General features: G+C 42.2%; 1 protein-coding gene across 3 annotated transcripts in view; it reads right to left on the reverse strand.

Annotated features, from left to right (window-relative positions):
- Positions 1-13,791, reverse strand: part of FGF13 (fibroblast growth factor 13) — a 574,996-nt gene that overhangs the window by 141,847 nt on the left and 419,358 nt on the right. The window lies entirely within an intron of this gene.

Genomic DNA, 13,791 nt, shown 5'->3' on the forward strand with positions numbered 1-13,791 from the left:
TGTGGCAAGTGGGATTGAAGAACTGAATTTTTAACTTCATTTAATTACAGATAACTTAAACTTAACTAGCCACATGTGCCTACATGCCTATCTTATTGGATAGCCCAGCTCTGGACACTCATGTGTGGAAGTCTCATTTGGTCACGTGTCTACAGGTAACACTTGCATGTTTATGACTTTTCCATGTCCTTTGACTTGATAACCAAGTGTACATGGAAGAGTTTCATCAATGTTACTTCCAGTAAAATCTCTACTTACAGACCCAGCACATACAAAAAATACTTGTGAAATGAGAGTCTGAACAAAGGATAAATATAAATAAATAAGCGTCAGGGGAGTGGGTGTGTTAGTCACTCAGTTGCGTCTGATTCTTTACCATCCTATGGACTGTAGCCCACCAGGCTCCTCTGTCCGTGGGATTTTCCAGATAAAAATACGGGAGTGGGTTGCCATTTCCTCCTCCAGGGGGTCTACCTCATCCAGGGATCAAACCCAGATCTCTTGCATTGCAGGCAGATTCTTTACCATCTGGGTCACCAGGGAAGCCTGAACAAAGGATAGTGAATTACTTTGACTTTCATCCATTCTTATGAGAACTAGGATTTTGGAATTCAGGTGAAGAGCAAATGACTTAGCTGGTTGATGAAAGCCAGAACCTACATTCTTCTCCAAATGTATCCCATTCCTTCACCACCTGCAGGACAGGAAGAGCTCAGATTTTGTCCTCTGAGGAGGCAGTGTGGGGACTGGGTTAAAATCTTGGTAATATCTGAAGTCACACTGTCTGGGTATGAATCTTGACTCTACCTCTTATTAGATGTGAATGGAGGCAAGTTACTTAACCTTTTAGTGCCTGTTTCTTCACTGTAAAATGGGGATGACAATCATAGCACTTACTTTCTGTACTTATTGTGAGGATTAGTGAAATACTATGGCCACCTGATGTGAAGGACCGACTCACTGGAAAAGACCCTGATGCTGGGAAAGATTGAAGGCTGGAGGAGAAGGGGACAACAGAGGATGAGATGTTTGGATGGCATCACCGACTCAATGGACATGAGTTTGAGTAAGCTCCGGGAGTTGGTGATGGACAGGGAGGCTTGGGGTGCTGCAGTCCATGGGGTCGTAAAGGGTCAGACACGACTGAGTGACTGAACTGAACTAAAGTGAACTGATGCATAAAACTGTACCTAATGCAACTGTCTGGCATAGAATAATGGTAATAATGATAGCTAATATGGACCTGGATCACAAGTTAACTGAGTTCCCTAATCTGGCTTAAACATGCCCTCCATAAGAAGGTCCAGGAACTCTGGATCACAGGTCCAAAATGAGGGCCACTTAATGAGGTCCCCCAAATCAATACACCTTTAGTAGCAGAACTGGCTACTAGGCCTCGTCCTGTACACTCAGTTCTGGAGTACTCTCAGACTCTGGGTTTCTAAGCCTTGTATGGCTACTCACAAGTTAATAGAATTGTTTTCATAGCCAACTAGAGAGTCCTGGAAGATATTCTGGATTTATAGAGAAATATTTCCCAAAATGACTGAGTTTTTAATTCTATCTCATCATAACTAGAGACAATGGAATCCCTGCTTGGCTTACAGACAGCCTGGAAAAAATATGTACATGTATATATAATATAAAATATAGATGTATATATATTACATTGTATATATATTTTAGGGTTTCCCTGGTGGCCCAAATGGTAAAGAATCCATCTGCAATGCAGGAGACCTAGGTTCGATCCCTGGGTTGGGAAGATCCCCTGGAGAAGGGCATGGCAACCCACTCCAGTATTCTTGCCTGGAGAATCCCTATGGACAGAGGAGCCTGGTAGGCTACAGTCCATTGGGTTGCAAAGAGACGTGACTGAGTGATTAAACACACATATATATTTTATATAATGTATATACATTAACATATATGTATATATCCATAATGTACATATGGATATATACATAAACATAAACCTATTTTTTTCCCAAACTTGCTTTGAGTCAAGCAGAGGGCTCTACTTTCTCTAGTTATAGTCTACCTAGCTATATAATATAAATATACATTACACATATCATATATGCAGTATATGTTATATCTTGTTCATACATATACTTACATACATCTTACAAGTCTGAAGGGCTTCCCCTATTCGACATTGTCCTTAATACCTAGACTTCTAGCTGGGAACCTGTGTATCTTTGCTGGTTTGGGGACAGATATAAGGCTCATTCCATGAGTATCTGCAATCCTTCCATGTCACATCCACTACATTTGTTTGTGCACAAAAGCATGGATGTTGTATCTGTAAGACGGTGTCTCCTGTACAGCAAGAATGATAATTGGATGCTAAGACCTTAAAGTCAACACTGATTTGGGAACTGAATGTTCTGGTAACAGTTAGTTAGCATCCTTAATCATAGTATTATCTTTGATCCTAAATCATGAACCTTAACATGAGGAGCGACTTTGGAGGACACTGAAGAGTTGGCATTCTTCCTTGGGTGGACCACCCCCTCCCTGCTGTGAATTCACCAGCTGTCAAACAAGGCCTTGCATGCTTTGCCCACATAGTAAGTTGCAGTTCTGAGCTCCATCCAGTGCTAAGAATACATCCTCAACCATGGGACAACATGTCATGCTTGCATTTATGTACTGGGCAGAGAAAAAACAGAGCTGGAGAAGTGGCTGAATTGGGGAAGCAGAAGCATAGAAAGTGCTCACACTGTCAGCTGGTGGCTCTTTAGAAAGAAGCAAGTGGTTACCAGTCAGCTACCTTGCTTCCCATGCCGTGCCCAAGGCACAGAGGAAAGAAAGACACCATCACTTCTTTGGATCCAGTTGTCCCAAACGAGCCTCTTTCCCCCTGCTTGAGTAGCATTTGCTGTGTTTGTAGCTTGTACCATGAGCTGAGAAACCCCTTCCCCTGCCCAGGAAGCCTCAGATCCAGGCCCCACCTGGACAGCCCAGCAGCACAGGAACCAACTATGATTAGAAAGCATGTCAACCCTGAACCTGGGTCACTGGAATCATGGCAGCTTTTCCAGATAAAAGCAGGTGTAATTAACCCTTTGATACACTAGCGAAATAAAATCAAATTCTGTTGTTCCACCTGAAATAAAATTCAAGTATAGGGAAAACCTCTATACCTTGCTGAGGGAAACACTCAACTTTTAAAAAGTGGTACAACAGTTCCTTGGTGGGCACCCTTAGGCCTGCTGCTGGTCCTCTTAGTGTTGAGGTTGGCCAACTATGGCCCAAAGGTCACACACAGCCCACTGTCATCTGTTTTGGCCCAACTACAAGCTAAGACTGTTTTTTCCATTTTTATATTGTTGAAAAAAATCAAAAGAAGAATAATGTTGTATGACACATGAAAATTATGTGACACAAACTTCAAGGTCCTTAAGCAAAGTTTTCTTGGAACAAGGCCATGGCCATCCATATTGTCTGTGGCTGCCTTGTAACTACAGTGGAAAAATTGAATCATTGGAGCAGAGGCTGCAAAGCCTAAAATACTACTGCCTAGCCCTTTATGGAAAAAGTTTTTCAACCTCTTTCTTAGTGTTCCAATAATCTCTTTTATAAAATGCTATCAACTGTACCTTTATCTTAAGACTTTTGTAGGGATCAAATTAGATGATGGGTTTAAATGCACCTTCTTGGGAATTCAAAAGGCAACACAGAGACTGGAAGGAAATCTGGGGCCTGTGAGAGATGGCTATTTCTCCTCTTTTCAATTAGTTCCTTCACAATAATGGCAAGGATCTACTCAATACAATAAACATGTACTAAGCCACTGAATGGCAAAAAAAAAAAAAAAAAAAAAAGTAGTTACGAATGTAAGAGGTAGTGGGGATCTTCCTTTGGATATTAGTTCCACCACTTGCTTAATATATAAACTGGAGAAATCCTGGGACCTTGCTGAGCCTCTTTCCTTATCAGCAAAATGAATTAATAATATGTCACCCCATTTAGTGTACATAACAGTCCAGTGTGAGAATAACTATGTCTCATGTGCCTGCCTATGTGCTCACTCACTCAGTCATGTCTGACTCTGTGACTTCATGGACTGCAGCCCACCAGGTTCCTCTGTCCATGGGATTTTCCAGGCAAGAATACTGGAGCAGGCTGCCATTTCCTTCTCCAGGGGATTTTCCTGACCCAGGGATCAAAGCCATCTCTTCTGCATTGGCAGGCAGATTCCTTATCACTGAACCACCTGGAAAGCCCCAATTATGTAACAGGGAAGAACAAGTCTGACTCCATATTGGATCTATTTCTTTCATTTGAACCTTTGTACCCTATTGCTTTTGCTACAAGTTAATGACTAAAGGGATGTTGCCGGTAGCTTAAAGGAGGCATAATGGTCAATCTCTCAGGACCCTGACTCCTATGCCTGGAACATTAAGCTAAAATATCTTTATTTAGCTCACAGGAAACATTCTGAATAGGCCTATGAATGGCTGCAGGAAAGAAGAAATTAAAATATCTCTTCTGGAGTCTGGCGGGAACTAAGAAATATTTTGGTGGGAACTAGGAAATATTTGCAACAACTTAGCGACTTTTTTACTTTAACTTCTCACCTGCTCTTTGTACAATAAAGAAACTAGCATCCAAACCCAGGTAAGACAGTTCTTTAGGACATTAGTCCACCATCTTCTCAGCCTGCTGGCTTTCCTAATAAAGCCACCACTCCTTGCCCCAACAGTTTGTCTCTCAATTGACTGGCCAAGCTTTATGAGTTTGGACTCCAAAACAATTAGCTAGCCCAAAGTGCTTTTTAAATGCAAAAGTAAAAGTGCCTCACATGCCAGTGTGATGATTATTATATGTACTGTCTCTCCTCTGTTCACTTGCTTAGTCACCCTTTCAAAACTGTCAGATCTATTAAGCATGGCTTCCCCTTACAGAAACTAATTACATGTGCTGCCTTTGTCCAGGTGGGATTATATGATCCTGTCCTCTAGTATACACTCCACCAGCTTATTTGACATGGAAAATCAGATTCCCTAGTCTCAGCGGTACCATGCCAAGTACCCTGATCCCATGCCCAATTGTCATATGGCAGAAAGAACCCAAGAGACAAAACAAGGAATAGAATGTGAGTTAGAGATGGCTTGAAGGCGATTTCAGAAAAAAACATAGCTGCACGAAAATAGACAAAAGCCATGCTGTCATGGTTAAGAGAGCTGGTTCAGGAGTTAGATGGGCTTGGATTTGAATTCCCACTCTGCCTCTAGCATCTGTGAGACCTGGAATGAGTTATAATCTCTTTGAGCCTACTAAAAACCCTTCCAAGTCTCCCCATTGCCCCAGAGATAGCATCACCTTTCCCAAGATGGCTATCAAGACCCTGCATGATCTGGCTTATATGCAACTCTTCTCTCTCTCTCTACTCTTAAGCCTTCATGGACCTGTTTCAGATCCTTGAATGTTCCATGTTCTTCACTACCTAAGGGACTCTGCATGTGCTATTTCCCCAGGTGGGAGTGAAATGCCCTCCCCCACTCTACTCTTGCCTCCTTTACCTATCTTTCATCTGTCTTGTCCTTTTAGGTGTTTGAGGACTTCTGCTGGTTTTTGGTAGGTGTTCTATGAGAACTGCTCCATTCGTTGATGTATTTTTGATGTATTTGTGGGAGGAAATGAGATCCATGACCAACGACTCTGGCATCTTGATTCTTCTCTTATTCATTCTTCAGACCTTAGTGTGAATGTCATTTCTCCAGAAAGTTCTTCCTAACCCTACCCCTGTATCCACACAACTGGTTTATGGAACACCACACTCCCAACAGCATCCTGTGCCTCTATGGACTAGCTTTTGACACCAGTACATACATTTTTAAAAGTGTAAAGTGGGTATTAATTGTCAAATGTCTGTCTCATCCATGAGAACAAGGGTCTGGTCACCATTTTGTCTAGTATCTAGATTTGTGCCCACTACATAGTGGGTGATGAAGAATAAACACTTATTGGATAAATGAATGAATGACTCTGGGATGTATTTTATTTTAGAGGATATCAACTTCATCATCTCACAGAGCAAAAAGTTCCTGAGAACTTGGATAGCAGGTCCAAGTAGCAGGTCCTTTCAGAGTAACAGTTTCAACCTCCCTGATGACATAATTTCAGGGCAAACCTCTTTTTTCTGTTGCTAGCCAGAATGCTATTCAAACCCAAATAATGCAGGCCATGTTAAAGGAATTTAACTAGCTTTCTAACATTGCATGTGATTTATAATGTCTGAAAAGGCAGAGCTGAGATGGCTGATGTTTCCTTACACTGCAACAAATTAAGGTGTCTATTTTCCCCAGCAGGTGTGTGAATACTGTAAATCCAATTAATGCTAATGACAGCACGTTCCTGTAAAGTGAATGCAGAAGGTTGTTTCTGTTATAATTTCTAGCATCTTCCCACTGCCTCAGCAAGAAGGCAGCTTCCTTTTCTACCACTTGAAATGGCAGTAAAATCTCACTCCTATTTTCCAAGTCTTTTACCCAAGACAGATATAAGCTCCCTATAAATCCACTTTGAGCAGAGTACACAGAATGTGGTGTTTGGGCATTCAACTATGCTTCTCAACCTTTCATGTGGGTACAAATCCCTGGGGTATCTCAGTAAAATGCAAATTCTCACACAGAAGGCTAGGGATCCTTTCAGGCTACGGGTTCATGAACCAGACTTTGAGAATTGAAGTCCTAACGGATACTTTTGTCTTTCTTCAGTATCATCAGTAGTAAATGATATGATCAATGATCATTCTGATGCCCTGAAAATTCCTTCTTAACCACCCCGCAAAGAGCAGAAATCCAAGGCATCAACTTGAAATTTGGGGGTCACAGTCAAGAATCCCCCAAGAAAGCAACTCTTTGGAAAGCTAAGGGGTGTTTCAAGCTTGGAGTAGGAAGGCTACAATCAGAAGTTGTAGTCAAAACAGACACAGACATCCTAGTCCAGTTATTTACAAATTGTATGACCTTGGCCACGACATTTAACCTTATTGACCATCAGTTTCCTCGTTTGTGAAGAGGGATAATAATTGCTGAGGGAATTTGGAGCATTATAAACTTGAGATATACTGCAGAGCCTGGCGGTGATTGTATTAGCACAGCCAAGGGACATCTTGGTCCCATAACACCTGGTTGCATTTAAGACCCACACTAGCTAACCAACTAAGCTTCCTCATTGGCAGCCTCCTCTGTGGAAATATCTGCCAGAAAAGGGGCCTATGGGGGGACTGCAAAGCCACAGATGTTTGGGACTTGGTCCTTAGCCCTTTAAGTTCACAACTGCCATCAGCCCCATGAGGAATACTGTCACTGAAACCTGGCATCACCCACCGCCCCTCTCCACCACCATGGCCACCCTTTCAGGCCTGGCTATTTAGGTATCTAAGGGCTTCCCTGGTTGCTCAGTGGTAAAGAATTCACCTGCCAATGCAGGAGATGCAGATTTGATCCCTGGGTCAGGAAGGTCCCCTGGAGAAGAGAATGGCAACCCACTCCAGTATTCTTGCCTGGGAAATTCCATGGACAGAGGAGCCTGGAGGGCTACAGTACATGGGGTTGCAAAGAGTTGGACACAACTGAGCATGCATGCACATTTAGGTATCTATCATTTTATCTTCAGACACCATCAAACACTTCTTTAAAACTAGAAACTTTCTTCTTTCTATGGAATTTGGAAAGTTTTGTAGTTTTTAGGCATGCATCACCTGATGTATATAAAATAAAATAAAAGGTCTGGAATCAGATGGTCCACATTTCCTGTCTGACATTTAGTTTCTTTTAACATCTATGCTGTTCACAAATAGGATAGAGGTTTCCCTTAGAAGTTAAGGACCAGAGTGATGCTTCTTGGAGTGCTGGTAATGCTTTCATCTAGGTGGTCATTACTTAAGTGTGCTCAGTGTATAAACCTTAATCATTAATTATATGTGCAATCTTCTGTATATGCAAATACTTTACTACAAACTGTTGGAACATGCCATTCATACTAACTCATCTACAAGACTAGGCAATGTTGGGAATAAGTGCTTTTATGTTCAGAAAGCAAGAGTAGGCAGGATAGTTTAAAAAAAAAATCTTGCTAGTGGCCAGTCTCTGTGCCAACAGCCTAGGAGGTGACATCTTATTAATTCTCCCTGTCAGCCCACTTCCTTTTATTTTGGTCTATGTGAAAAAAGGCATGAAGCAGATTCGTGGAAGCCTCGAACTCCTGTGAGAAGTGTAGGAAGGACTGTGCAGTTTGGGGACCAGCATGGTGGTGCCCTGACTTGCTTGGTTTGGTTCTGTCCTAGGTGGTGTCTAATTGTGTGACACCGCGGGAGCCAACATCTTGTGTCAGCTGACAGGTATGACTCAGCAAGGAGCACAGCTCAGCTGACTGTTCTCGTCCAATAACACTGTCAGCAAGCTTCTCTGTCACAGAGAGCAATGAGACATACTCAAGCCATGGCTACTTGGCACGCAGTCATAAATGGATACTATATCATGGTAGTTACTGAGGTTAGGATTTTCTTCTTCAAGATAATCTTCTTCTCCTGTGTCTTTGTGGACACAGGAGTTAGATTCAACTCCTCTTTAGTTATACACTGAAAGGAACCATATACAGTAGCTCTGACAGCAGTGTGGTGGGGCGGTTAAGCATGTGGGCTTTAGTGTAAGATAGATTCAGGTTCAAGTCCTTGCTCTGCCACTTACTAGCTGTGTGACCTGGCACAAGTTACTAAACCTTTCTGTGCCTCAGTTTTATTTGAAATAGATCAAGTTGTTATGAAGCATGAATGACATAATGTTTGTAACATGTGCTTAGACCAGTGCCTGACACAAATTTAAACACTCAGTAAGTAATCATTATTGTAGCATCATCATGCCTGTGACTGCCATGGAAAATCAAGGAGACAAAATGTAGAAAATGTGTGATGCAAAGTTAGCACTTGACAAATGCTAACTGCGATCATTTTGAGACAACTGTTTCAGAGATTAGCATTGCTATGGGAACGTTTGCTCCTTAGGGAAGCTGGGTATTATCCTGATTAGTTGGAGTATAATCTGACTTGTAAATAAAGAAAAGGAAAAAGTATGAGTTATTGTCCCTGAAAAGGTCTTGCAAAACCCCCTGAGACTAGGGTCAGCTCTCTTTGCATCTGGTGACCCGTGCTGCCCACCTGCAACCAACCATCCAGTTACTGAGAAAGTTGAACATCATTGTCCCTAAATGTAATCCCTGAAATCTTATACTGGATTTCTCTCACTCTATATTCATTCATGTAGCTATTCATTTGCAGGTCTTCTTTAGAACATGATTTTGTCAAACATACTCCAAAACAACAACAGACTCTGAAAATGTAATATTCGGTGAAAAAAAAGTTATGTGGTCAAAGGTGGCAACTCTGCATACTATACCCCTCTTTTGACATCTGTAACATACATTAGCCTACTAAAGGTTCTGACAAGTCCTGCCAATCGCTTGTTGGTTCATTCCTTTAATGAAACGCGTATTGAGTGCTTAGTATTTATCAGTCACTATTCTAGGCACTGAGAGAAATAGAGCAAAGAACCAAACCACCCTCCAGGGCACAGTTTAATCCAGTGTTTCCCAAATCCACTCTCCGTAGAGACAATGATTTGGAACGTGCTAATTCCCCACTCTCACTACAGCTGAAATGAGTATCTAGAATTTCCAAAGCCTGGCATTCGATCTCACACCTCTGCATCTGCTTTACCCTCCTCTGCCTGGAACGTCTTTTCTCTTTCCTCAACCCGTGTCTGCCTCACTAACTCTGTTCTTCCATGTGGATTCTGCTCCAGCCACAATTTCTCTGAGAATGGCTGCTTAGCTCATGCCGCCAGGCTGAAAGGGTCCACCCTCCTTGGGATGCTCACCATGCACAGGGCACACCCTGTTTCATGGCACAGATCATCATGATCTCTTGACTTCCTGGTCCTTGACCAGACGCTGCCATCCCAGAAGGAAGTGACTATGCACCATGCATCTCTGTATTCCCAGAACTTAACTTGGGTTTGGCTCTCAGTAGGGACTGTGCGATGGAGAAGGCAATGGCACCCCACTCCAGTACTCTTGCCTGGAAAATCCCATGGATGGAGGAGCCTGGTAGGCTGCAGTCCATGGGGTTGCTAAGAGTCGGACACGACTGAGCGACTTCACTTTCACTTTTCACTTTCATGCATTGGAGAAGGAAATGGCAACCCACTCCAGTGTTCTTGCCTGGAGAATCCCAGGGACGGGGGAGGCTGGCGGGCTGCCATCTATGGGGTAGCATAGAGTCAGACACGACTGAAGTGACGCAGCAGCAGCAGCAGAAGCAGGGACTGTGCCAACAAATGTTAAGTGTCTGTGTGAATCTGGGACACCTGTCTTGTGTTATTCAAATGATCTTCCAAAGGCACCTGTTCTTAGGAGGCTCAACCTGTGAGGGCATGGTTTGGCAAGTGCAAGGCACATATGTATATCTGGGTAGGGTGGTGCCCTTTCCTCTAGGGGCAAGGCTTGGGAAGCAGAATACAGGTTAGACTTCAGCCAGAATTGGTCTGGACTTGGCCTGGCACTTTTTCACCAGCAACCTTGGAATGGAAGAATAGGGTTCTGGGCTGGGATAGGGGATCTTGGAGGGACCATTAGACTGATTACCCTGCACAGCCTTTTCAGATCTGAAACACCATATAAGTAAACCAAGTAAAATAAGTGAACTACAGAGACCTTTTACACAAGCATGAATATACTTAGCATGTTTCCTTTCTTTTGCCTAAATAATTATATAAGTTGGTTGTACTCAGCTGATGGCTTATTAACCAAATCGAACATTTGCTGCTCATTTGATTCTAAGGAAGTGGAACTCAGTCTGGAGGATTCCCATCACAATGAAACAAGGTAAAATTGTCCTTACTGCTGCATTTCATCAGAGAAGGCAATGGCACCCCACTCCAGTACTCTTGCCTGGAAAATCCCATGGACGGAGGAGCCTGGAAGGCTGCAGTCCTTGGGGTTGCTGAGGGTCAGACACGACTGAGCGACTTCACTTTCATACATTGGAGAAGGAAATGGTAACCCACTCCAGTGTTCTTGCCGGGAGAATCCCAGGGATGGGGGAGCCTGGTGGGCTGCTGTCTATGGGGTTGCACAGAGTCGGACACAACTGAAGTAACTTAGCAGCAGCAGCTGCATTTCATTTATATAACTTGGAAATGATAAACAACACTGAGAATCGCCAGATAAAATATAGGATGCCCAGTGAAATTTGAATTTCAGATAACAGTAAATTTGTTTTTTGTATAAGTATGACCCATGCAATGTTTCAGATATACTTAAAAGATTTGTTGTTGTTCATCTGAAATTCAAATTTCCCTCGGCATCATTTATTTTTATTAGCAATTGCACATGTGATGCCTTTGTATGAACAGCTATGGGATAGTCAAACTGTCCTATGATTACACCTTAAAAAAAAAAAGTCCAGGGCATTGGAGGCAGTAATTAATAGATAAGCTTGGGAACAATCTCTCATTCTTTCCTGACATTCATGATGGAGAAGACAGGGAGAATGGAGGCTGTCATGATTCTAGAAGAGAAAGAAGTTTATCTCTCTGAAAGAAAGTGAGCAAACTCAGTTTGAAAGGGTTTAGAACATCTAGGTTCAGTTCAGTCGCTCAGCCGTGTCCGACTCTTTGTGACCCCATGGACTGCAGCACGCCAGGCCTCCCTGTCCATCACCAACTCCCAGAGTTTACTCAAACTCATGTCTATTGAGTCAGTGATGCCATCCAACAATCTCATCCTCTGTCTTCCCCTTCTCTTCTTGCCTTTGATCTTTCTCAGCATCGGGGTCTTTTCAAATGAGTCAGCTCTTCACAACAGGTGGCCTAGCAACATCGAGGTTGGGTTGCTAAAATCTGTGGAGGCTGTGATAACAGATCCATTTAAAGTGAAAAGTGGAGACAGCCTTCATTTTTGCTATTGATTGGTTAGGTTTTGTCTCTGTGCTTTCAGAGAAAACATAAATTGATGATTTTTTAAAAGGGAAGTTTATCAAATATTACAAGGAGAATAAAAGTACTATGTCTCAGGAATTTAGAAGAACTAAACCTAACACATTTTAAGCACGTAACCAGAGTAGACGTTCCAAAAATTGGAGCTGCTAACGTTACTATCATGTCTACTGTTTGGCATTATTTCTAAATCTGGAGAAATCTTCTATAGTCTTCCCCTTTTAAAAACTGTAACAGGATTGTCTAGAACAAAGGCCTAACTTTTAGGGGAAAGACAAGCATAGGAAACTCGAAAACTTACATCTCACCATCAGTGCTGAACTTGTACTCTCAAATTATAGCACCCTTGGCTCAGATGGTAAAGAATTTGCTTGCAATGCAGGAGACCTGGGTTCGATCCCTGGGTCAAGAAGACCCTTGGAGAAGGGCATGGCAACCCACTCCAGTATTCTTGCCTGGAGAATTCCATAGACAGAGGAGCCTGGTAGGCTACAGTCCATGGGGTAGCAAAGAGTTGGACATGACTTAGCAACTAACACTTTCACTTTCACAAAGAGCAAAGATTTTATCCTGACAAAATTTTGATACTGTTTATTTTTAGTTATTATTTATTCTCTGTGTCAGTCCATTAACTCAGTGCCTTTTTCAGCCATGCTTAACATTGGCATTTGAGCAAACTTTGCTAGTTTCGTGAGTGAGCTGCAAAGATGGCCAGAGATTAGGACTCATTTTGTCCTCAAAGGCATGTTCTGCTAGCTGGATCACAAATGAGAATCTCTAGTTCTATCACAAATTGATCCACTATGGTTTTGGCCACTTTTCCTTTTACCTCTGTGACCTATTTAACAGCTTTGGAAACTTTTAAAATCCATGAAGTACTCTAACTGCAATTAGATCTTGTGTTAGGTCAGTGTTACCTCTCCTACTATTTGTCCCTAACACGAATCTACACAAAATGTCATTCATGGAGTCTTGCTGGCAAAGCTAGATATGAACATATATATAGTGGGATCAAACCACGGCAGCATAGAAGACTATTTCTGCACTGAGCTAACTGCTGTGTCATTGTAAGTTGAAGGTGATGGCTGGTCTATATTTAGCTCAAAAAAAAAAATGGCCTCACTAAAAAACGAAAGAGATGATCAGTTGATACTCAGCAAAAGCAAATGATAGTAGTCTCATAAAATTTAAAGAGGGATCAGGGTTCCAGGAAGCAAGTTACTACAAATAGAACCATGGAACTAGTTAATCCATCCTTATGGCCTGTGCTTCCCATAGTCTGTACAGTGCCTGGGAATTAGTCCTAATGCATAATGCTGTTTATTCCAGTGAGGTCACATGAGGGCCTTCCAGAGAAATCCTGGTCTCACTGGGCCCCTACAGGACAGAGGAGTAAGGCTGAACTTATTAATGGTAAAAGCAGATGGGTTCCCCAAGTTTCAGAGACCAAGTAGGTGGCAATGGAGGGGGGAATCAAACATGCATTGTTCCCACTGGCATATTTTATGAAATATTAAATGCCAATAACAACTTCCCAGTAACCCAACAATTTTGAAATACTAAACAATCAAATGATGAACAATATCCACTTTTTGTAAAATCAAGCTATAACATATTGTGTGTTGACTAAGGCATTACAAAGTAAAATTTGGACTGTTCATATTAAGGAACAGTTAATGCTTATAATCTTACCTCTTAGCTGTCAATAATTTTGCTATGTTCAGTTCAGCTTAGTCACTCAGTTGAGTCCGACTCTTTGCAATCCCACGGACAGCAGCATGCCAGG

The sequence above is a fragment of the Bubalus kerabau genome, chromosome X (assembly GCF_029407905.1).
Source record: "Bubalus kerabau isolate K-KA32 ecotype Philippines breed swamp buffalo chromosome X, PCC_UOA_SB_1v2, whole genome shotgun sequence".
NCBI classification, from domain to species: Eukaryota; Metazoa; Chordata; class Mammalia; order Artiodactyla; family Bovidae; genus Bubalus; species Bubalus kerabau.